We start from the raw sequence: 25,439 nt of genomic DNA, 5'->3' as shown, positions 1-25,439 counted from the left end.
TGCCTATATTTATGGCTTACACTTGCTGTCTTTCTTGAATAAGTGTATCATATTTGTTATTCTCTGGTCATTTTGTATGGCAAAGATGCCAAAATCTCTGAAAGGGCTCCAGCAACACCTTCCCTTTCATTATATAGCAGTCTGGGATACATCTCATCAAGCTCTAGGGATTTACTCACCTTTAAGTCCATTAAGACATCTGTTACCTCCTTTTTAATGATAATAATCTCTTTCCATTGTATCTTTGAAAGAAATCAAGCTAGTTTTAAGTTGCAGAGAAGATGGAAGACAGATGGTTAAGACCAAGGGATTGTCTTTGTTAGGATGAGCTGTTGAAGCCAAATCGTTTGAAAGTTGATTAAAAATAGGAATCATGAGACTCGTGGCAATGTACATGACTCTAAATAAGCAATTATTGGAAGAGGTGTAGTATGGAAATCAAAGATGTTTGATTTACGTAAGTGGAATGTGATATACAAATCGTCTTATGATGGTTACTAATTGAACCAAATACTTGAGCAGCAACTAGGGATAAATAAAGTTTATCCCTGAGGAATATTACCAAGATATGGAACAAGTAGACTGGAATGATGCCCAGCAAATTTTAAACAGACTAGCAAAATGGGTCAAAGCAACAATTCATATGGAGAAGTGAGGCAGCAGATTTTGGAAGAAAAACAAGGATGAAATTGAATGGCTAATCACCAAATAGTGTAGAGAATCAAAGGCACAGATCTAATTCCTGCGAAGTTTTCTGGTAGAAAAAGCATTAGAAAAGGCTTTTATATGTTTTACTAAGTAGGGACCAGAAAGAGACTATAATAACATGATACACCATAAATTTAATGTGATTTTATAATTTCCTTATTATAAAATAACATTAAAGTCATAATGTGTTGATTCGGTTTGATCACACTTCGCATGAGAAAATTATGATAACTGGTAACTGAGAAATAAAGAAAAATGAGATTATTTTTAACTTTATAAACTCTTTATTTTAAGTAAATAGGGTTTTATAGTAGGAACCTGAGTCACTGAGGAATGATGATCTATGAAGACATTGTTAATAGGGAGAACACTGATTAACCTGAAATCTATTGAAAACTAAGATTTAGGTTCCAACAGCAGACAAATAGGTTTGGAGATAATGTGAAATTAGGAAGATTTTTTTTAAGGATAATGGTTTGTAAAACCCAGCTTTGATCTAGTAAGGACTAATGCATTTGGTAACAGTCTAACTACATATGACAAAGGCCAGGACAGATAGAATCAGTAGCACAGATGATTTGAAGTGGAAGTGTAAATTCACATCTTCAGTTTTCACTAGAGAAAATGTTTGCTAACCTGACTACAAACAAGTTCAAAGTTCAAAATAAATTTATTATCGAAGTACATGTATGCCACCATATACAACCCTGAGAATTGTTTTCTCGCAGGCATACTCTGAAAATCCAAGAAATGCAATCGAATTAATAAAAGGCTGCACCCAACAGGATGGACAAACAACTGACATACAAAAGACAACAAATTGCAAATACAAAAGAAAGAAATATAAATAAGCAATAAGTATTGAGGACGTGAGATAGTCCTTAAAAGTGAATCCATAAATTGTGGGCACAATTCAGTGATGGGACAAGTACGGCTGAGTGAAGTTATCCCCACTGGTTCAAGAGGTTGAGGGGTAATAACTGTTCCTGAACCTGATGGTGTGGATCCTGAGGCTCCCGTACCTTTTTCATAATGGCAGCAGTGCAAAGAGAGCATGGCCAGGGTGGTAAGGGTCCTTGATGATGGATGGGACAGCGCTCTTTGTAGATGTGCTCAGTGATCAGGAGGGCTTTACCTGTAATGGACTGGGCCATATCCACTACCTTATGTAGGATTTTCCATTTAACAGTATTGGAGCTTCCATATCAGGCCATCATGCTGCCAGTCAATATACTCTCCACCACACATCTGTAGAAATCTGTCAAAATTTTAGATGCCATGCTAAATCTTCACAATGAGTCAATATATTTTCCACCACACATCTATAGAAATTTGTCAAAGTTACTGATCCTCTCCACCGCTGATCACCCAATCAGGACTGGCTCATGGCCCTCGGGTTTCCTCCTCAAGTCAATAATCAGATCCTTGGTCTTGTTGACACTGAATAAGAGTTAATGATGTCATAGGTGTAGTTAGCTTAAAAGAAACAATACATCGTCAGCATCCTTCTAAAATCTACTTCAAAGGGTTTGGATGACATTGTTGATGGGATACATGGAGAGGTGATGCTTCCCCTGACTGGGATATCTAGAACCAGAGGACATATTCAGAGTAAGTTGAAAAGCAGAGGGTAGTGATTCATTGGAATTCTGTGCTGAAGAGATTGTTGGATGGTCATTGTAGAGTACATTAAAGGCAGAGATTAATAGATTCTTCAATATAAAGTGGATCAGGTATTAGATATTATGGACACTAGATGTACGGGCTAATGCATGCAAGTAGCACTGTGATATAAGATCAGCCAAGATCTTTGAATAGCAGAGTGGGCAGTTTTTTTTGCAGTAAGATCAGAAGATGCTGGGAACAATCAACAGGTTAGGCAGCATGCTACCAAGGTTTGGGTATGGCCCAAGTGCAGAGTGAGAGACCCTGAAGTGGGTCAATAGTTCACATAACTTTAATGTGATCAGTATTCAAGGGAAAATAAAACAATAAACACTAGGCCAAACAGGACTGTTAACTAAAACTCTCAAGCAGGAAACAAAGCCTATGCTACAGCTGAAAAGAACATCTAATTATTAAAGAAATACCGTGAGTCTTCAGAGTCAGTTGACTCCACAGTCCAATTTCTCAGGCAAGGCCGATGCAAAACAAAAGCGAAGCATTGCCGTGCTCTGTCCAAGACTCGACAAGCACTACAACAACAAGTATGGAGTTAAATACTATCATGATTATATAATAATTAGTGGACGGACATATGCAAATTCACAAGCGCAATTGCCACATCTACAGTGCTGCGAATCCGTGGTTGTGATACAGCATCTATGGAAAGAGAAACAAGTTTTTTAGTTGTAAAAGGGACAGAACAGCTGATAGGATAATGGCATGAGGCCAGATTTGACACGAGTTAAGTTTTAGGCAAGGTTATCAGTTTGATGGATTAATGATTAAATTAATGGGAAGTTCAAGAGGACACAAAGATACACATTTAATAGAGAAATGCCTCGCAGATTGAGCCAATGTAATGGAGAAGTAAAAACTGAGATAGATAATATTATGACAGATGCATGACCTGCAGACGACAGCAGAACTGACAGTTTTGATAGCAATAGATGGTTACCTAAAATTGAGCAGTTCAATATTGAGTCTGGAAGGATTTCTGCAAAGCAGTTACCAAATTATCATTTGGTTTCTCTAAGGCAAGAGACCATACCATGAGCATCAAGCGCAATACACTCCGTTGAAGACATTTCTTCACCTTGGGCTATTTGGGTCCCTAGGTGGTAGAAACCAAGAGATTGAAGGACAAGTGTTACATCTCCAGCAGTTACAAATGTACACTGTAATGGGAAGTGGAATGGTTGCAGGAGATGGAAATGCCAAGGAGATGCGAAAGTATATCGGAAGAGGAAAATTGTATCTAGTTGTGGATTATCATTTAAGTGGTAGAGATTGTAAGGATTGAATGCAGAGGCTGAAGCAATGAAAAACAGGCCAAGCGAACTTTATCCTTGATCTGTCCAGAAGGCAAATGGGAGGCAGCAGAGGTGATGAAATAAATAGATGAGAAGTGGTCACTTTGGTAAACATTTTAAAGGAACGTGCGTGAAATGCCTTATCATCAAACCAGTTTGGGCAGAGACGTAGGAATGGGAACAAGGAATGGGTCTCTACCAACAGTCAAGGACGGATCTTGTGTTCTGTATTGTGCCAATATTGATTCTGACCCAAGAATTTCAGTCAGCAAAGAAGGTTGAAGAAGTTAAAACATCAGCAGCAGCACATTGCTAGCCAATGGCCACAGATGATGTCTACGATCAATGAGCTAAAGCAGCCTGAGCCGTGACAGGCGGGAAAATTAGCTTTTGCCTCGGGGAAGAATCATCGGCGCCATTCGAGTGGAGCACGAGAAAGGGCGGACGGACGCAGTCCTGCGTTAGAAGTCTTAAAACATCTTTCCTCGTTATAATCTCATTTTTTTCTCCCAATCAGCATTACATTGAAATGAGAACTGGTAATCCAACTCAATCCCTTCTGAAGGGTGCACGGAGCCGCCTGGCGACGCTCGCAATCGACAAGTCAAATCCGCGCACTGCCCTCGCTCGACTTCGTTAGCATAGCTCCGCCCACCCAGCCGAAGGTGTTCGGCGTCATTCGGCCACGCTCGGCAGGACTCGGCGTTGTTCGTCAACCTTCTGGGGAAGTCGTGAACTTTCGGAGATTTGGACCCGCCAGTCGCCCTGAAACGGTGTGACGCTGCGTACGAGGCGGTCTGTGTCGGAATCGCTGCTCGGAACCGCACGGCTTTTAGTAGTTTTCAATGAACGGGCTGGTCGCTGTAAGTATGCTAAGCCTTCGTGCGGTGATTAAAGTGGATGGAAGTGAAGGCGGAACGGCCGTTTGTCCTCGGGCACGTCGGCTCGTGTGCGCGCTCCGGTCAGTGGCTGAGCCAGACCCTTTGAGGCGAGTTCTGGGGCCGGCGGCGGCGGCGTGACTCCCGGCATGCTGGCCGCGGAGATGTGGCCGGGGTATTCGGCTGCTGCCTGGGCCCCGATTTAGTGGAAGGCAGAGGGGAACGCGGCCAACACAACAGGCAGGCCTAGGAAGGCACCAGGCGGCATCTGGGCCGAGCTGAGGCTGGCAAGGCACCGGCCACATCAGAGTAGGTCTGAATTGGGAGTAAAATGCGAAGTAGACCGGGGAGTGACTCCTGGATTGTTTCCGGGTTACTAAGGGAGTTAGCACAAGCTGCGGCTTGGCCATGGAAGAGGAAAGGGATGCGAGCTGTTGTCTGGTTGATTTTTGTAGGTATTTGAATTCTTTTGTGGAGTGGGGTGGAGTTAGATACAGCAAAGTTCATCACATTGTCTTGATTAGAAGCATGGGGCTGAAAGCTAGAAGAATATAATGTGCTCAGGCGGTACGAACTACTCTGGGTCTCTTTCCAAAAAATCTAGCACGTAACTTTTTCTGCCTGTCAGAGCCAACACTAGCCGACTATCATGATCTTAGACGATTAAACAATTCTTACGTATTGGGGGCACGTAGCTTTGTGGAAGAAATGAAACATGGTGGGTCTGGAGGCGAAGCAAGGCAGAATTATAAATGACTTCTATGACTTTCTTGTCGACCGTCATTGAAATTATATATCTATGGAATAATAGAAGTGCATCTGTGGAAGTGGAGAAACATTTGATCTATCAATACAACCAACTCAAGATCATTCAGTCAGCATTTTTTGTCAATGTGTAAGTTTTCCCTCAAGTGCTTGTCTAATTTCACCTTGAAAGTCCTTATTTAATTGCTCTTGATTTACCCACTCTTCTGAACAGTTCCATTCTGTAAACAAAATGGGTTCTCCTTCACCTTTGTCCCTAACTTTTGTAGTTTGTCTTTGCTTGCATGTGTCCCTCATACATAACACTATTCCTCATGCAGCCAGCCATAATGAAAATGGCCTCTCTGCAACATTTGAAACCCATTAAGATCTTTTTCACCTCTTCAAATTCTGTTTGCTCCAAGAACAACCACACTTTTTCTAGTCTAACTTTGTAGCTGAAAACCCTCATCCATGGAGCCACTCTAGTCAGTCCTTTCCTCACTCCCTCTTGGATTATCACACATTTCCTTTACAGGTGTCCCCCGCTTGACAAATGTTAGCTTTACGCCACTTCACTTTTACAAAAGACCTACATTAGTAACCTGTTTAGCATTACAAAGAGGAGTTTTGCTTTTACGAAAATTCCCCCCCCCCCCCCCCCCCCCCGTATAGATCAATGGTTCTTCACTTTACACCATTTCAGCTTAAGAAAGGTTTCATTTGAACGCTCTATCTTTGTAAATGGGGGAAACACCTGTAATCTAAAAACCATGCAGTCTTCCAGTTATGACCTAATTATTTTTCCTAAAGTGCGAAGAGTAGGATTTTGGATTAAAGAATAGTGGAAGGAAGAAGGGTTGCAGCTATGCTGTGATCCTGACAGGGCAGGGTAATTTGGAGTCCCTGCATCATCACAAAAGCCAGATAAACACAATGCTAGAGGAAAGAGTATTCACTGAATGATAGCCTTAACAGCCATAATTTCTAAGAAATCTTGGGAGTGAGCAGAATATAGTTTGACAGTATCGAGGTGAACTTTTACATTGAGCATTTAAGAGGAAGTTCAGAGCCTTAGAAGTTTAGTATGTAGTTAAGAGTTAAAGCTTATCTTTCTTATAAAGAAACAAATTTTTTTTATAGTATGATATTTTTAAGTTTTAAAATATTTAGCTACACATTTCAAAGTGATATTGGTGATTTTTTTTCTCTGAAGCTACTGTTGTGACATTGTGCAGATGAAAGTATTTTTACCCATGAAAGTTGCTTAAACTTGCTGTTCCTATGGTTTAGTTATGGTTTAGAAATTCTATACGTTTAAAGATGCATCCTATTATATTGCAGAAAGCTCTTGTGAAAACCAAATGTCATAAGTTCACGCTTTCTGTATTTTTTTTGGGTGTTCTGTGAACTGCAGTTCAGGTTTTGAATCTACTTTGTGGTATAGATCTGAACTCGCAACTGCAATCCATTGTTTCTGACTACTGGAATGCAATCTTAGTTCTTGTCAGATAATCAGGTTATAGTCTTTTATCCTGGTGGCACTTGTCCAGTATTTTAAATGAGATGTGCTCACTAGAATGAGATGCCAGATAGGCTTTCCTGAGAATTGATATACTGGATGTCAGGGCAGAACTTCTTTAGAAATGAAGATGACAGACTGAGGAGCAAGTATTGCTGAAAAGTAAAAACAAATTCAAAGTCAGAAACAGATTCTTTAAGGAGCTATCAAAAATGCTACCCAGTGAGAATAAGAACAAAATGTAATTATTTTGGGTGATTGTAAAACAGAAGCTAATGGTTTAAGTAAGAGTTATGTATTTGTATAACTTTCATATCCAAGGAACTCCCTAGTAAATATGCAGACAACAAAAGTAATATAAACAAAATTTAGGGTAGTATCTATGGAAAGAGAACAGGTGTCGAAACGGTTAATATTTCAGGTCAACAGTCCTTTGTCACTTCTCATGAATGGTCAGCAACTCAAAGTTCCAAGTAAGTTTATTACCAAAGTACGTATATGCCACCATATAGAACCATGAAATTCATTTTGTTCTGCGGGCATGCTCAGTGAATCCAATAATCATAATAGAATCAATGAAAAACAGCATCAACAGGACAAATAACCTGTGTGCAAAAGATGACAAACTGTGCAAATACAAAAAGGGGAAAAAAATGGAGTCCGTGAAAGTGAGTCCATAAATTGTGTGAACAGTTCACTGGGGTGAGTGAAGTTATCCCCTCTTGTTCAAGAGCCTGGTGGATGAGGGGTAATAACTTTCTGAATCTGGTGGTGTGAGTCCTGAGCCTCCTATACCACCTGCCTGATGGTAACAGCAAGAAGAGAGCATGACATAGGTGTTCTTAAAAAGTTGTGTTGCTGCGCCATCTAATGATGATCATATATCCTTTTTTGAGAAGAAAATAATTCAGAAATGTAGTTCATCTGATAAACATTGCAGCAATAAATGGAGAAATTTATATGCGCTGTTACTAGCTAGGTTAACCCAGTGCCCTGGTCAGTCACCAATAAACACATTTCTTTTTACCTTTTATTACTTTTTACAAATTACCTTTTTTTTCTGAATTTGAAGGATGAAATTGAAGTGGCACGATTCAGCATTTTAAATTTTTACTGTGTCATCTTTATGGTGAAAATATTTTCTTTATGATTTCCTCAGAGGGAAAGATGAATGTGTTGTCAGAATAATTTTACGGTACAGAAATGGATTATGTGAAAAAATCATGTCTAATTCAAGATATGTATGGTATTTCAGCATCGTCTGAATTCAAGCATTTTTCATGCTAGTCATTTCATAGAGTTGTTTCTTATATTTGACATCTGGAAATGACATAAAAACTCAACTTATGCAAAATGTGGAATATGCATCGCGATTCTGTGTTGGATTCAGCCATTTTACAATATATGTGAGGTTCAAGTTGTATTGTGCCTTCTGGTCATGGGGATGAAGCAGGGTGCTATTGACTTTTTTTAAGAACATTCTAAGTGGCTCAATGTAGTCATGTTTTGGGTGTGGCTGTATGTCTTTCTCAAAAGGAAACTTTAATGCATTGGGCCTGGGATGATTATTTCTTTTGGGGTACCTCAGGAGGCTAACCTGGAGCAAAGTGATCTTTGATTGGGAGACCTACTCATAAGATGCCTGTTTCTTGTACTAGATTGTGAGATTACTGATAAACTGCATTTATAGTGGGATTGAAGAGAAGCTGTGATCAGATCTCTTTCATTTGGCTGTGCCCTTTCAATTAGAAAACAACTAACAATATAATGTATGAAATACAGATTTTGAAAGCTTGTTTAAAAAAAGTTTTCAATTTTATTGCAATCCCTGGTGTTTTATTTCACTAAATTGTGAGCCAAGGTTTTCGATTAACCAATCAATTCCTGAAAAATGGTTGTACTTTGAAAGGGAATCAAGACCTTGTGAATGAAACGATTTTTAATGCTTTGGTAGACTTTTATGCTGAGTAAGATTTGTGGGTAAAAATGATGAAAGTCCTTGTTCATCAATTTAAATGGTGAATATTCAAAAATTGTGTATTTTTGAATGCGGTTCATTGTTGAAGACAAATTAGTCTCTAGAACATGTGAATCTTAAAAGATTAAAGAGACTGTATCTGTAAAACTCTATGTATGTGCCATTGTAATTTTTTTTTGGCAAAGATGCAAAGTACATCTGGGGGCTTATAATGACCTATTTCCCAATGGGGATAGAAAGTTGTTTTCGTGTTATAAAGGAAGTGAATAGCAAACATGATTTGGTTCTTGACAATGCTGCAATAAAAGTCGAAGCTAACCGACTGATTTTGATCAGATCACATGCTATCAGCTTCTGTGTTGGCAGTAATCTCCAGTGGATCACTGCTGATATTCAACGTGGCATGGTGATTCTAACATTAAGGATTTATGCCTGAGTAGTGGGATGTTGGATTGTGGTGTAGAATTATTATTTATTCAACATTCAGTCCAACAGGTGGAAATAGAAATTCAAATAAAAAATTTGGAAGTTTTTCACAGGACGATGTTTCCTGTCTGAATATGAAGCATTGATGTAGCCAGTATGAAACAGAATAAGTTGCTCAATTAAAAGGATCACCTGTTACAACTGGCACTAACAAAAACACAGTAAACATATAAATCAGAAAGTTGCTTGTTAATAATGGCATTTTAATAGGCTTTCTGTTGGTATTTTAACTTTGAATGCTGAGTTCTCAAAGGCACTGTTTTGAAACCAAAGATACTTTGCAGCCTGTTCTATTGTGCTGAAGTTATTGAGAATTAATGTATTGCTTTTAGGAACCAGTGATTGGCATGTAACAAAAGCTGTGGGCCAATTTTAAATTTGTTATTTGCAGTTACAGTTTGTACAGTGTTACAGTTACACATGGGAAGGCTCTGGTTTAATTTTGGAAGTGTTTTTTTTTATAAATCTGTGTGAATATATTTGCAGGGAGGGGAACATTTGTATCTTTACCATGTTACAGCAGTTCCATTTTTGAGAAAAGTGTATACTATTTTGTAGATTTATACATTATTTGCTTTTATGTATTTAAGCTATTTCAAACTTTACGCATGATTAATAGGAGTAAGAACTTTTACAGTTTTTGATAATTATCAGTCAATGGAAAACAGATAATGATTTTTATTTTTAGAATGTGCAACTGTTGGATGATTTAATTAGTTTAGATGGAGAAGTACCATGTGCTATGCTGTTATTTCTTTGAGGGTTGGGGGGGGGAATGATCTATTTCTGATGGATTGGATTAGCCTTTCGGTGGAATAACGCCATCACTTTTTTAGCATATTATGTGAAAATACTTATATGATATGAAAAATATAATTTAAGATTATTAAAATATAGAAACATAGAAAAACTACAGTACAATACAGGCCCTTCAGCCCATAAAACTGTCCTGAACCTTAGTAGAAATTAGGTAAATAGAATATGATTAGGAAATCTTTCATACAGTATGTACTTTTTGAATTTTGATTTGAGGGTGATGAATTTCTGGAATTCTTTACTAGAAGGTGGCATTGGGTGCTGGAAAGATGTGGGATCTGTGGCCTATAGAGAGCTGCTTTGGTAAAGATACTGAGTGGCAGGACAGTCTTGAAGACCTCTGCTCTTATCTTGTGTTCTTGAGGTCTGAATTTATGTTCTCTTCCTTTCTTAATATCCCAGCTTGAGGAAAAAAAAACTAATGCAAGACTTCCAATGATTTTTGTTAAGTGTACACTGAACTTGCATGCCCTTAGTGAAAGCTTTGCACATAAGTAAATGAGTCACTTCTTGGAATGTGGCCTTTTAAATATTCTTATTTATAAGCCTTGTATTTGACCCAGAGTCCACTGCGAACGTATTGCAGCTGCATACTCAGGAAAAGTTGTAGGGCTGTAAAACAAGTATCTCTGCAAGTTTGTGGAGCTGCAAGTTGTCTTCTTCATTTACTGCTTGACCTGTACAGGCTCATTATGAAGTACAATTAATACAGATGTTTATATTGTCTTTTTACTCTTCATCATTAATTATATTCCATCAAAAAGTTAAAGAATATGTAAACTTTTTTATGCTTAAATGCATTTCTGAAAGTTTCACTTCCACCCTAGCTGCCTTTGCTTGCATATCTCACGTTTCTATCTTTGCTAATATGGAAGTTCAGAAAATATCACCACTACATCAGAATAGATCAGCTTAATAAACCACAATGTCTTACAAGGCATTTCTTTTGCTACCAGTAGTGAAATACTTTGATGAGCTGTTGTGTACCAAATGGATTCTGTGCAGTGTACGGAAGCAAAGTATGATGCAAATGATTGTCTTGGATGTTTTCCTTGTAATTGCAAGATATTGTTGGATGTTGGTAATGGAGAATACTGCAAGCCCTGTTCACTGGTTTATTGGTGAGACCTGCAGTATTTTTATCAGCCATGCACTGGATCTGAAATTGTCATGTACATAGTGAAAAGATAGGCAGAGTAAACTGAAAATTTTAGGTTAAGCAGACTGTTTGGTGAAATGCAATTCCATTTATCCATTGACCACAAAGTACTACATTTGAAAGTAGGGGATTTGTTAGGTTGCTTTTCAGAAAACCATTGTAATAATTTCTAAATCTGCAACTTGATCACGCACAATGGAATAATCAGAAATCATGTCATAAAATCCAGGCCTATGATCCAAGGTGTAGCGGTGGTCCCTTTAAGTATTTGATTAAATGACGTGTACTCAAATTTCAGAAGTTTAAAATATCAGTGGTATGGTGTGCTCATGAAACTTTCTTTCCAAAAATAAGACCCAAGTTGAACAAACCTGACTGCTTTCAATTTTTACTCCATTCAAAACAGTCATTAATGCTATAAGATCTGACCTCATTAAATCTATTTCAAACTCCCTTATTCCATGGCTTTTTTTTTGCCTGTTGAGTCAGTAACTCTAAATATGCAAACAGGACATAAGGTGGTGTATCATTAGTGGCTAGTTCTATATCATTTGAAATTTATTATTTGGTTAATAATGTGAATATTTAGAGCTAATTTTTTGGGGAAGGGAGATGTCCCTGGAAGTTCTGGTGAAGCTGAAATTTTTAAGGATTCTGTCCAGAAAAAAAATTTATTGAGCAAAATTAAAGGAAAATATTGTGGTTGCTGAACTGTTTGTTTGGGGATGAGTTTAAACTAAGCCCTAGGTCACTGGAACTGTAACCAGCAGCACCAACTGTTGCACCATTTTACTACTCTTAATTGATCTGCCTAATATGTGATGCCAGACTGCTGACTATTGGTGAACTGCTTTCTCAGATAACCTGGCAAGCTGCTCAGTCCAGAGTGGATAACTTCGCTCACCCCAACAATGAACTGATTCTACAACTTATGGACTCACTTTCAAAGACTCTACACTTTGTCCACAAAATTATTACATTATTATTTCTTTTTTGTATTTGTAGAATTTGTTTTGCACATAGTTTGCAGTTTTTCATGAATTCTATTGTGTTTCTTAGTATTTGCTGTAAATACCCACAAGAAAATGATTCTCGGGATTGTGTATGGAGACATTTATGTACTTTGATAATATTTACTTTGAACTTTTGGATTTTTAAGTTAATGCTGATTTAAGTTAAGTGATGCCTGCTCCTGAATGTTGGCCTCACTAACGACATGCAACTCTTTATAGAACAAATTGGGAAATCCTCATGAAAGGTACATGTATATTTGAGGGAAATTTACTTTGGGAATTGAGCCTGGGACCTTCTGGTATGATTTAATGTTATCCTGGACTTGTCTAGTAGGGTAGTGCATAAATGACATTATCTAACAGTTTAATACACATTTCATTACATAAATGTGTAATTTTTGCCAAAACTGGATAAAGCCTGTGGGTGGATTATTGATTGAGTGTGTCTGAAATCAAAATGTTCGATGAATATTTGGCTGCTCACTGGAATTTAGGGAAATGATTTGGGATCAGTTTTAATGTTAATTTTTCCCTCATTGGATATTTTTCAATCTTTGAGTGAAAAATACATAAAAAGAAACTCTTAGAATTTTGATTGGTCCATTGATGGAACTTGGGGAAGATGCATGACAAAATGGAAACATTGTGCTCAATAACAAACTCTTCCCTTTATATATTTGTCCAAATGCTCCCCCTTTACCGTGTCCTTACAATTTGAAAAGTACTTTTATTAGGTTCTGTTCATATTATCTGTTACCATGAACAAAAAAAATTAAATGAAGTGATTTTTAAACTTTTGGATTTTATAATGGTTCTTTCAAAGTTCAAAGTAAATTTATTGTCGAAGTATGTACAGTGGTGCTAGAATGTTGGTGAACCCTGTAGAATTTTCTTTCTGCATTAATATAATCCAAAATGTGAAGATCTAATCACATAAGCCCTAAAACTGGATAGAGATCTCAACTAAATAGATAACAAAACATTAATTTGTTTATTGAGAAAAATAATCCAATATTACATGTGTTAGTTGGAAAAAGTATGTGAACCTCTGGTTGCCTTTGACAAAATCTATTTGCGGTCAGGTGTTCTAGTCAATGAGATGGGACTGGAAGTGTTGGTTGTAGAGGTGCCCTGGCTGATAGAAAAGACACACGGTCAGGTTGCTGACAGCCTGCTCTTCTCAAGAAAGATCTGTTTATGTGCACCATTCTTCGATCAAAACAACTTTCAGAGGATCTTGGAGGACGAAGAAGAATTGCAGAGATGCATACTCAGAAATATCTGGTTAGAGAAAATCGGTTATCTTTACCTTGAATTCAAATGATCAAGATTTGGTAAATGTTTCAAATCTTGCAGTGGATTTGTCTGTGTGTTATGCTTCTAATTTGGGAAATTTCCATGTTTGGATGTAAACATTAAATCTATTCACCTAACTTCAGAGGAATTCAGCAAGGAGATTGAAATGCACTTTCCAATGATATAGACAACTACTTCATGGTTAGCAATTTACCCACTCCCTTTAATTTTGGCGGGAGTTCTTGCTTCCTGTAAGAACTTGGCACTAAAAATCGAAATTTACGATCCTTGTGTAATTGCTCACAGCGCATGATGTTCGTGCTGCTTGCTGCACACATCGTGTGCTTGGGAATAATTATCCAATTATAATCTTGAAAGGGTTTCATTCCAACAGAGAATGTTCCAACTGTGTTTTGCAAACAGTCTCGCAACAATTATCGTAGGGAGCTTTACTTCCTTCTCCTCCTTTCGGCATATTTTCCAATTTTTAGTAGTTTTATTCCAATAAATAAATTGCACTTTAAAACGAGATTAAAAGGAATGCAGGAACCAGGGTGGCAGTGAGTGGACAGTGTGGTAGCAAAACAGTTAGTGCATTGCTTTGCAGTGCCAGTGACCTGGGTTCAATACCCAACGCTGTTTATATGTCCTCCCTGTAACCATGTGGGTGACCTCCGGGTGCTCAGGTTTCCTCCCACATTCTAAAGACATAAGGATTTGTAGAATAATGAGTGTAAATCGGTGACATGGACTTGTTGGGCCGAAAGGGTCTGTTACCGTGCTGTATTTTTTTAAAATTAGGCACCGTGTCTTGTCAGTGTCTTGGTCTCACCAGGGCTGTCGGTCAGTCATAACTAAGGCAGTCAGCAGGCCAGTGAGTCTTATTTCAAGGGCCACATTGGGCCATATGTCTCATTTGTGCTTTCTTCAGTCCAGTGTGAGGGGAGACCAAGTCCCAAGCTCCCTGCTATCAATACTATTTCAAGCCATGCATAGAAGTAAAACTGTAATACTGTTAAGTTTCATCAAAGCTCTATATGACCTGTGTGTTCCAGCGCCTCAACAGTATAGCATTTCCTGTCTAATTTGCCTGCTACACCTGGATAAACCTTTCTTCAGCATGTGAACTAGTGCACCATGATCCCTCTAGACCAGAATTTTGTGGAACCCATTAGTGCAACAATCTTCCAACTTTTTAACTCCTAATTAATGTCTTTTTCTTTGAAATTTTATTATTTTCATGTAGTTTCTTATCAAATGCCCTTTGGAAATCTATATACATTATGTTCACAGTATCCCAGGTAGGCACACTGTCCTGTATATTCATGTTTTTAAACATTTTCATTTCATAAAACCATGTTGACTTTGCCCATTATCATGTTTAGCCTTAGTAATGTTGAATTCCAGGCAAGCTAATAAAGCAATGATTTTTAAAAAAATTCTCACACTTCTTTAACAATGAAGTTGCATTTGCTTCCTTCCAATTGTACTTTCCGGTAAGATGGTGGTGCAGTGAGATGCAGCAACCTCTCGGTGGCAAACCAAAGGTGTTTCTGTTTTTTTTTGTTGTATGCCTTTTTGCAGTCTCAAGTCAATGTTTGGCTTAAGATGCTGCTGGTCTAAGCTATTAGTGAGATGCTTGTTGGTGGAGGAGCTGGACTTGGTGCAGACTGTGTTACTGCCTACTACAGGAGAATGTTGGAGTTAGTGCAAGAAAGCAATATGTGCTGTAACTGCAGATGATAGTCTTGGATGTTTTTTTTGTAATGAAAAATTTTGGACATTGATAATGTAAGATGCCACAGGCCCATTTCTCTATAGATGGTGGAGAGCTGTGTGGCCTCAGTTGTAATGAGGACTAGGCCTCAAATTGTGGGCTTGCCTGAAACTCCAGTTCAGGAGAGGAGACGTCGGAGGTGGTGTAGCATGGTGTCCTTGCTTGGTTGAGGGCTGGCTGTCCTCCACTGTTGATCAGTGGAATGCTAAGTTCGAGTGTGTCCATTCATCTGCGGACTGCCAGGAACTGCGCCATCAATTTGTAAGCTGTGTCAGTCGGGCATAGGGTATATATATTTTAAGACTGCATGTTTGCTTGCTATCTTGATGAAGGATCTCAGCCCAAAATGTCCACACTTTACTGTTTTCCGTAGATGCTGCTGGGCCTGTTGAGTTCCTCCAGCACTTTGTGTTGTTGCTTGGATTTCTAGCATCTGCAGATTTTCTTGTGTTTGAGTATGCAGTTTATGTTTCGCACCTTGGCCCTAGAGGAATGCTGTTTTGTTTAACTGTATTCATGTGTGGATGAATGATAATTAAACTTGAACGTCCAATCTGTTTATGACTGTTCTAGAACCTGGTGAGCTTGGAGTCATTTGCTATTTCCATAACTGCCTATTTTAGAACACCACTGGGCATCCCATCAGGTTTGGGAATGTGTCTAGTTTTACAACAGTTAATATTACAATATTGAATTAATTAATTCCTTAAGGTCATTGGATACTTTGTTTTGTACTAATTTATGTGCATTAATTGACTTCTGCAGTGAAGACATAATGTCTTTAATGCCACTTGCTTTATAGTTTTCCTGCCATTATATTCATGAGGCTGATAATTAGTGCTGCTACTGTGTTTATGTTTACAAATTATTTTTTGCCATTGATCTGTCAGTCTTGCATCACTTCAACTTTTGAAAATATCTATCTTCATTTGCCAAATTCATTAATGAAGTCTTTACATCAGAACGCAAGAAAATAGAAGCATGAATAAACCTTCGGGCCTGTCCCACCATTTAATATCATTATGGCTGATCATTGCTGGCCTCAACTTATCTTCTGTGCTGTTTCCCCATGCCCTTTTGTTCTTTAATCTATTAAATCGTCATCTAGTTCCACTTTAAATACTAATTATCCAGCTTTAACATCAGGTTGATGTCAGCCTTGCATTAATCTAGAATTGTAATAGCTCCTTTCGAAACAATGCATTAAGCTTGTATTGAGACAATTAAATATCAGTGTACCATTGGACATTCAAGTAAATCTAGCTCATAACTAGATCAATATATTGTTGGTTCTAGTGCAGAATGTTGCAGAAGATGTACTGATCATGACCCAGGAAATCACTTGCTTTCTGGTGACTAAGCCTACTTATCTCATTCAATATGAAAGTGTGGTGAATAGGGAATCCTTTTATTTAAGAAAGACAGGATAAACCAGGAAATGTTTAACCTGCTGAGACTTGCGTCAGTGGTAGGGAAATTACTGGTAAAGGTGCTTCGGGGTAAAAATTTGCATCTGGAAAACTATGGATTTAGTCAAGCCTGCTTAGTTTTGTGTGGGTTAAGTCATAGTCATACAGCAAGGAAACAGTCTGTTCGGCCTAGTTCTTCCATGCCAACCAAGGTGTCTACCTTTGTTAGTCACATTTTTCTATATTTGACACCTGTTCCTCTAAAATTGTTGTGGATTTGTTATTTTGCAGCTGCAGTACATTGCGACTTATAAATTACTATAAGTTACAATAAGATATATAGTGCAAAGAGATAGTAGTGAGGTACAGTTCATGGAACATTCAAAAATCTGATGATGAGGGGACGAAGCTGTTCCTAAAACATTGAGTCTGTCTCTTCAGGCTCTTGTACAACCTCGTGATATTACTGAAAAAGCATATCCTGAATGGACAGTGTGAGATGTTGTACTTTAGATCAAATGTAAGAGGAAAGTGTACAATAAATGGTATCACACACAAAACGTTGGGGGAACTCAGCAGGCCAGGCAGTATCTATGGAAAAGAGTACAGTCGACATTTTGGGCTGAGACCCTTTATCAGTCCTGCCGGAAACGTCAACTCTACTCTTTTCCATAAATGCCTCCTGGCCTGCTGAGCTCCCCCAGCATTTTCTGCCTGTTGCTTGGATTTCCAGCATCTGCAGATTTTCTCTTGTTTGTCAATAAATGGTAAATTAGTTTATCATCGTCACATGTACCAAGATAGAGTGAATAACTTAGATACTATCCGTGAAAATCAATTCATTACGATGGTGCATTAAGGTAGTACAAGGTAAAACAGTAACAGTATAGAGTGTTACAGTACAAAGAGTGCAGTGCAGGTAGACAGTAAGGTTCAAGGTCATAGTGAAGTAGGTTGTGAAGTCATGAGTCCATCTTAATTTTACTAGGGAAATATTCAATAGCTGTGTAGAAGCTGTCTTTGAGAATGGTGGTGTGTGCTTTCAGGCTTTTGTATTGTTTGCACAATTGATAGGGGTGGGGAGAACAGAGGAGGGGTTTAGAAAAGAGCACCCCTTCAGTGATGCAGGCTTCTTTACTAAGCAGTAAGATAGAGTCCAGAGAGAGGGGGCTGGTTTTGGTGACATGGACATAACTCAGCACAACTCTGCACTTTCTTGTGGTCATGAGCAGAGCAATTGCCATACCACACACTGGTGCATTCAGGTGGCAGGACCCAAGGAGCATTGATGTATGTCCATAGTTTCCTGTAAGTAGTGACACAGTTAGATAGGGTGATAAGGATGGTGTGCAGCATATTTGCCTTTTAGTCAGGGCACTAAGTGTAAAAGTTGGTCAGTCATGTTATAGCTGTACAAAAACTGTGGTTAGACCTTATTTGTTTTATTGTGAGTCTTGTTGCTGTTGCTGCATAACAGGAAGGATGTTGAGGCTTTGTAGAAACTCTAAAAGTCGTCGTACCAGCTTGTCATGTTGACTAGAGTAGATAAGATACTTTATTGATCCCAAAGGAAATTACAGCGTGCCAGTAGCATTAAAAATGCACAGATATAAAAATATACAAATATTAGACAAGAACTAAGAAAGAATAAAAAAAATAAGTTACAACAGTCTAACAGGAGGGGTTGTCAATTCTCTGGCTGTAGCTTGACTCATTATAGAGCCTAATGACTGAGGGTAAGAATGACCTCCTATTAGCGTCCTTAGTGCAGTTGTGTTAGTCTATTATTAAAAATGCTCCTTTGTTCAGCCAAGTTAGCATGCAGGGGGTGAGAAACATTTCCAGAATTGCCAGGATTTTCCGTAGGGTCCTTTGTTTTACCACAGCCTCCAGTGTATCCAGTTTGAGTCCTATAACAGGTCCAGCCTTTTTAATCAGTTTTCAGCCTGTTGGCATCACCTTTGTTGATGGCATTGCTCCAGCAGACTACTGACGACAACAGACTGGTAGAACATGTGAAGGAGAGGCCTGCATACTCCAAAGAATCTCGGTCTCCTTGGGAAGTAGAGGTGACTCTGACCCTTGTATGCAACCTCTGTGTTAGAGCTCTATTCAAGTCTGTCATCCAGATGCACTCTCAGGTACTTGGAGTGTACAGTCGGCCCTCCGTATCCGCGAGGGATTGGTTCCGGGACCCCTCGCGGATACCAAAAAACGTGGATGCTCAAGTCCCTTATTCAGCCTGTCTCATTATGGTGGAACTTAGGACCCAGCGGAACCCCAGACCTTATTTAAGCTGTCTCATGTGGTGGACATTAGGACCCGGCGGTTCAGCTCTGAATCCGCAGTGATACTGTTCACGAAAATAATCACGATTGAAAATAAAGTGGAAATAATAAAGCGATCGGAAAGAGGTGAAACACCATTGGTCATTGGAAAAGCATTAGGCTACAGTCTGTCAACGATTGGAACAATTTTAAAGGATTAAGTGAGAAAGGCCCTGCCCCAATGAAAGCTACAGTTATTACTGAACAATGCAGTGGTTTAATTATTGGATTTTGGGGTTTTGGGTTTTTGATCCTCCACAACAACCCGGCACGGTGGAGAGCACGCTCGTAAGTGGTCTGTCACTGGATTGAACTCGGGAACTTCCTGAGCCTGGCGCTGAAGCATACGTTTTTAAGTGTTTTATATGCATAGAAAAGTAAAATATATACTATATACTAAGACAAACGTTTGACTAACTGACGCTAAATAATACTGGATGTACCTGTTCCGACTTGCATAGTAAGAGAACTTCCGATCTTTTTTCAATCCTGATCTACGGTACCCTATGCACATCCTCCTGTATACTTTAAATTATCTCTAGATTACTTATAATACCTAATACAATGTAAATGCTATGTAAGCTAGTTGTTATACTGCATTGTTTAGGGAATAATGACAAGAATAAGGTCTGTACATGCTCGAACAACAAGTGCTGGAAGAGCACTTCTCGGTTTTCTTGATTCGCGGTTAGTTGAATTCGTGTATGCGGAACTGGCAGATAAGGAGGGCTGAATGTATTAGTTATAAGGAGAGATTGGATGAGCTGGATTGTTTACTCTGGAGCATTAGAGACTAAGTGTGGTGCGTGGCCAAGTGGTTAAGTTGTCAGTCTAGTGATCTGAAGGTCGCTAGTTCAGCCTTTGCTGAAGCAGCATGTGGTGTCCTTGAGCAAGGCACTTAACCACACTTTGCTCTGTGACAACACCGGTGCCAAGCTGTATGGGTCCTAATGCCCTTCTTGGACAACATTGGTGGTGTGGAGACATGCAGCATGGGCAACTGCAGGTCTTCCATACAGCCTTGCCCAGGCCTTAGTCATCATCAAAAATTGATGGACAGCCGAAGAAGAAGAGACTAAGGAGTGACCTGACAGAAGTATATCCATTTTGAGGGGCCTAGATAGGGTAGATAAGTCTGCCTCTTCCTCTCAGGGTGGAAATGTCAAATACAAGGTAATGTTGCAGCTATATAGGACCCTGATCAGAACCCACTTGGAGTACTGTGCTGAGTTCTGGCCGCCTTACTACAGGAAGGATATGGAAGCCATAGAAAAGGTGCAGAGGAGATTTACAAGGATGTTGCCTGGATTGGGGAACATACCTTATGAGAATAGGTTGAGTGAACTCGTCTTTTCTCCTTGGAGTGACAGAGAATGAGAGGTGACCTGATAGAGGTGTACAAAATGACGATTGATCATGTGGATAGTCAGTGGCTTTTTCCCCAGGGCTGAAATGGCTAGCACGAGAGGTCACGTAGGCTCTGAGGAGATGTCGGGGTAAGTTTTTTTACAGAGAGTGGTGAGTGGATGGAATGGGCTGCCGGCAATGGTGGTGGGGGCAGATACGATAGGGTCTTTTAAGAGACTCCTGGATAGGCACATGGAGCTTAGAAAAATAGAGGGCTATGGTAACCCTAGGTAATTTCTATGATAAGGACATGTTTGGCATAGCTTTGTGGGCCGAAGGGCCTGTATCATGCTGTAGGTTTTCTATGCTTCTAAGAGTGCAGAGATTTATAGCAAGAGGGGGAGGAAGATTAAGGAGATTACGAAGTTTTTTTATGCTGGTAGGTGCATAGAATATGCTGACAGGGAAGTAGTATAAGGAGATATAATAGCAATGTTCAGAAAACGTTTTAGACAGGCACATGAATAGGCAGGGGATAGAGGGATATAAACCATGTGCGGGCAGAGAGGATTAGTTTGTAAGTTGCTATCATGCCTAGAGACATGGGCCAAAGGGCCTATTCCTATGCTATATTCTGATGTAAAGTCTCTATAAATTCATCCTCTGTTGCTAAATTCATTCCTAATTCCTTCCATTTTGTTCTTTTCCACCTCACAGCTGTCAGCAGGGACCAAATTATTAATAAAAATCCTTGATTGTCTTTAGTGCCGCCTTTTCTCTGCTTTTTGAGCTGTAAAAGGTCTATAGGGGTGTTAACTTTTCATTCTCTGCCTTTTATAATTAAATTATTCCAATCTAAATCTCTAAAGTTTTTACTTTTCTCCAGCATTTTGTATAGACATTTACTTAAGAGTGTTACACTTCCAGTTTTAACACAATCTTAGCTGTAAAATGGTCATGATTACTGTTTGATGTTATACATTTTGATTGCTTACTCAATCTGACTTGTATCTTGACTCAGTGCATTTATTATCAGTCTTCTTGCAGGCAGGCAGCCACAAAACAAAACACCATGTAACCCATTGTGAAACACAAACACACACAATCCAATGTGCAAGGTGGGGGTGGGGGGTGGAGAACAAATTGTACAAACAATAAAAAAACATATAAATAGCACACAGAACATTAACTGTAGAATCCTCAAAGTGAGGCCATAGCCATGGAGCCAGTTCAGTATTGAGGCAGTGAAGCTGATTCAGGAGCCTGGTGGCCATGGAGCCAGTTCAATGCTGAGGAAAGTGCCGATGGTTGCAGGGCACAGCTGCGGAGTCATTTCAGGGTTGAAGTAAGTAAACAGCACGGAGTAGTGAGCTGAAAACCAGTTTATCCTCTGCCTTGACGCCTTGATCAAATTATGCAAATAGTAAAAAGTAAACGAACAACACATGGAACATGAACTGCAGAGTCTGCGAAAGTGAGTCCACAGCTGTGGAGCCTGTTCAGCGCTGAGTGAGTGAAGCGGGTCCAGGAGCCCAGTGGCTGCAGGGAAACTACTGCTCAAACCCGGTGGTGTGCGACCCAGGACTCCTGCAGCTCCTGCCGGGTGGTAGTAGCAGGAAGAGGAGGAGACTGGTCAAATACATGCCAAGAGCGCTGAGCGCCTATTTGTTTTCCACTCTCTTACTCTGATTTTAATCTTGCACAATGCTTTAGTCAGTGCCAAGTAATGTGGCCAACCATGGGTTTGTCTTCTGCCACCAATGTCCACCCCCAGTGATAGCCACCCAGCGGTACCTGCATTCTTGAGTTGAAGTTTGCAGAATCCTCCAGGAGATTGCAAAAGCAACAGATCATTTGGTCAATTAAAGGAACATTCTTAAAAGCAAAATTGTAGGCTGCAGTGATTGCAGTCCAGAAGAAGTAATATATTTACTAGAGTATCCAGTAGTTTAGTGAATTGTCTGGAAAACATCACCTTTGGTTGCTGGTGTCATCTCTGACTCTGTGATAAAGTTGGGAATAACTGCCATGTCATGCTATTCTTGAATTTACACCTGCTCCTAAAATTCTTAATGTCCGAGTAATCTACGGTCTGGGCCTTAAAATTATCTTCAAATCTAGGTGGGTATTGGTAAGGATTTAATTTTGTGGAAGAGCTATCTCTTGAAATTATGCTATATCCTACCACCCTCTGCTGATTCAGATCAACCTTGTGGGGGGGGGGGGAAAGATAGGAAAATGTTCCACTTTTTAAGTGTATTATTCAACTGTGTTTAACATGCAGTTCAGTGCTTGGGCATTTGCTTTGATTCACTTGCGTTAAATGCAAAAACACCGTCACATTAGTTCATATAGATATATGGCCATGTATTGTTTGTACTTGCATTGCTCTAATGCAAAGCTGCAAGTAGCATCCTGTATACGAGATATACTTTAATTTGCTACAAGTCAAAAGTAGACACTTGGAACAAGAAAGAAAGGGGGCAGTTATGAGTACTTAATGTATCTGAGGACATAAGAAATAGAGACAGAAGTGGGACGACTTGCCCCGTATGTAAGATCCCAACAACTCATATCCTTTCATTCTGTTGGTATCTAGAACACTTTTAAATATATTAATATACTGACCCTCCACAACCCTTGACAGTAGAGAATTCCAAAGATTCATCAACCCATTGGTGAAAAATATTCTTTTCAAACCTTTCCTGAATGAGTGTCTCCTTATTTTGAGGCTGTGTTCCCTGTTTCTAGCCACTGCTGTAATGCGAATCATCAACTCCACATCTACCTTGTTAAATCCCATAAGAATATTGTATGTTTCAATAATCGTAATAGTGATTTTTTTTAATGGAACAGCTAATTCATGTATGCAAATGAGTCCTTTTGGAGTTGAAAATATGTGTATAACATTTTACTGGAATATTTTGAAGGTAGCTTTTTTAAAAATAATTGTTATTGTCAAATTTGACTGGCAACTTGAAACCACCATCCCTTCTGCCAAATCATTATGATAATGAGTTGTGAAGGCCACTTTAAGCAGGACTCCAAGATACGCTGGACTCTGGTTAATTGGGACATCGGGACCTATACATTTTTTGGACAATTAAGCAGTTGCTCTAATTAGCTGGTTTTATGGAAATATTTAAAAGATATTTTGCAAACTACCTTTTAACCAAATAACAATTTATGTGTTCAAATGAAATATTGTACAGAACAAATTAGAATGTTGCATATCTGCATAATACTGTAGAACTGTTTTAGGTCCCAATGGTTATCGAGGAATTCATCTGCTGTGTTCTTTTGATTTCCTGTAAATGAAGACTAACAGTGCAAATAATGGACTGCCTTCATACAATGTTTTAGGTAATTGCATCCTCCAAATCTTCATTTTCATCATAACATTTGAGATAGTTGTTGATACCTTCGTAATACCTAACTTGTTGAAGTAGTGAAATGGTTTCATTTTCACTCCCAGCCGTTTCTGGCATCTCAAAGCCTGAATGCTTGAAACTGAGTAATATAATTCTGAATTATCTTGCTGCTTATTTGTCACCAACTATAAGTGACAAAACTCACTGCTTTTTGAACATGCACAGAACTGATGCTATTTAAAAACTGATCACTCTACCCACTGTGCAGTGTCTCATGGCCACACAAGTCCATGCAACTGAGGCTAGTTAGAAGCTCTTTGGCAACAGTCTCCTGCCAGAATTAAGTGGCATAGAGTCCAAAATAGATAAAGGGAATCCTGGCCATTTTCCTGATTTTTAGTTTTTGTTCTTTAAGAGTTGTACCAGATAAATGGTGGGCCCAATTAACAGATGACCCAATTAATCAGAATCCACTGTATATGATATCATCTAACTGGATAATGAAGTTACTGGGCTGGTGACATTCACATCTTGGGAATGGATTTAAAAAGTTGTAGCGTATAGGTCCTCGGGGTTGATTCCTGAGAATTCTTCAAAATCTTGACAGTTTGCATGCCAGAGATGCAGCAGCTAGGTAAAATATTTAAATAAAAACATATACCAACCAAGGGCAACCTGTAGTCAAATGGTTGTTTTTCTGAAGCAACCAGATCTGTCTACAAGGTGCATTTATATTGCCATGAACTAAGTTCTTGCATGCCAGAACGTACCTGCAATCCCATGGTAGTAAACAAATCCATCCTGCCAGTATCTTAAATGCTCTTCTCTTTATGGGTTGTGTATATATGACGTATATAAATCAGAAAGTTATAACGCGGGAGTGAGGTGTCTTGTTTGTCTTCTATTTTCCTTTTGATTTCATTGTCTCTGTGATTGAATCTTGATAATGATGGTGAACAATTTCACTTCAAGTCCTGATTCCAGTTACAGCTGCTATTATACGGGGTATTCCAGCAGTGGTGGACATAAGGAGGTAAGGGTGACAGATGTAACTGGTTTGGGCATCCCTAATATGGGGAATCCAACTCTGCAGCATGAATTTTGGCCAAGTCAGCCGAAGCAATAGGTCACCACGTTCGGGGATTTAAACTGGTCTCTTTCCAAATACTCTAAATAGCTGAGAGCTGGAAACTCTACCAAAGAGTCATTTGACAGCTGCTTATTGGTTTCTTAAAAATTCTGCAGTTAAAAGTCAAATTGAAGGACAAATGGCATAATTACAAAGATTAGTTAGTTCCGAAATCAACAACCTCATGGAATTGTCCAGTTGCAGCTCCCTAAATGTTTTATTGTTCACATTAAATGTACTGTGTGAAGTTTCCTGTTAGAAAATGTATTTGTGCAAGCATTGTGACCTTGAAAGAATGGATATGATGCTGTTATGAGATTATATCATGGTCTGCTTCAGTAGCCTGCTTAACATAATGGGAAATGACTCACCAACAGCATGTGCTATATCTTGTGTCCAACCATTTGGAAACCTGTTTTGAACTAAGAGCCATGGAACTGATCTTAATATGTTGAGAGGAAAATAAAATCTCTTGATCTTCTTCGTCTCCTTGATCTTTACACA

The 25,439-nt window shown here is 39.0% G+C and overlaps 1 protein-coding gene across 4 annotated transcripts in view; it reads left to right on the top strand.

The window, feature by feature from the left end:
- The first annotated feature begins 4,387 nt into the window (after window positions 1–4,387).
- Window positions 4,388–25,439, top strand: part of LOC132383395 (protein tyrosine phosphatase type IVA 2-like) — a 97,373-nt gene continuing 76,321 nt past the window's right edge. The window contains exon 1 of one of the 4 annotated variants that reach the window (XM_059954290.1): window positions 4,388–4,546. The gene's annotated coding sequence lies outside the window, so the exon portion shown is untranslated. Of the gene's footprint in view, window positions 4,547–4,625; window positions 4,645–4,692; window positions 4,871–4,894; window positions 5,013–25,439 lie in introns of those variants that run through there. The other 3 variants (XM_059954293.1, XM_059954291.1, XM_059954295.1) reach the window with 3 other exon arrangements.

Source organism: Hypanus sabinus, chromosome 30 (assembly GCF_030144855.1).
Source record: "Hypanus sabinus isolate sHypSab1 chromosome 30, sHypSab1.hap1, whole genome shotgun sequence".
Lineage (NCBI taxonomy): Eukaryota > Metazoa > Chordata > Chondrichthyes > Myliobatiformes > Dasyatidae > Hypanus > Hypanus sabinus.
This window is presented reverse-complemented; position numbering and strand designations above follow the sequence as displayed.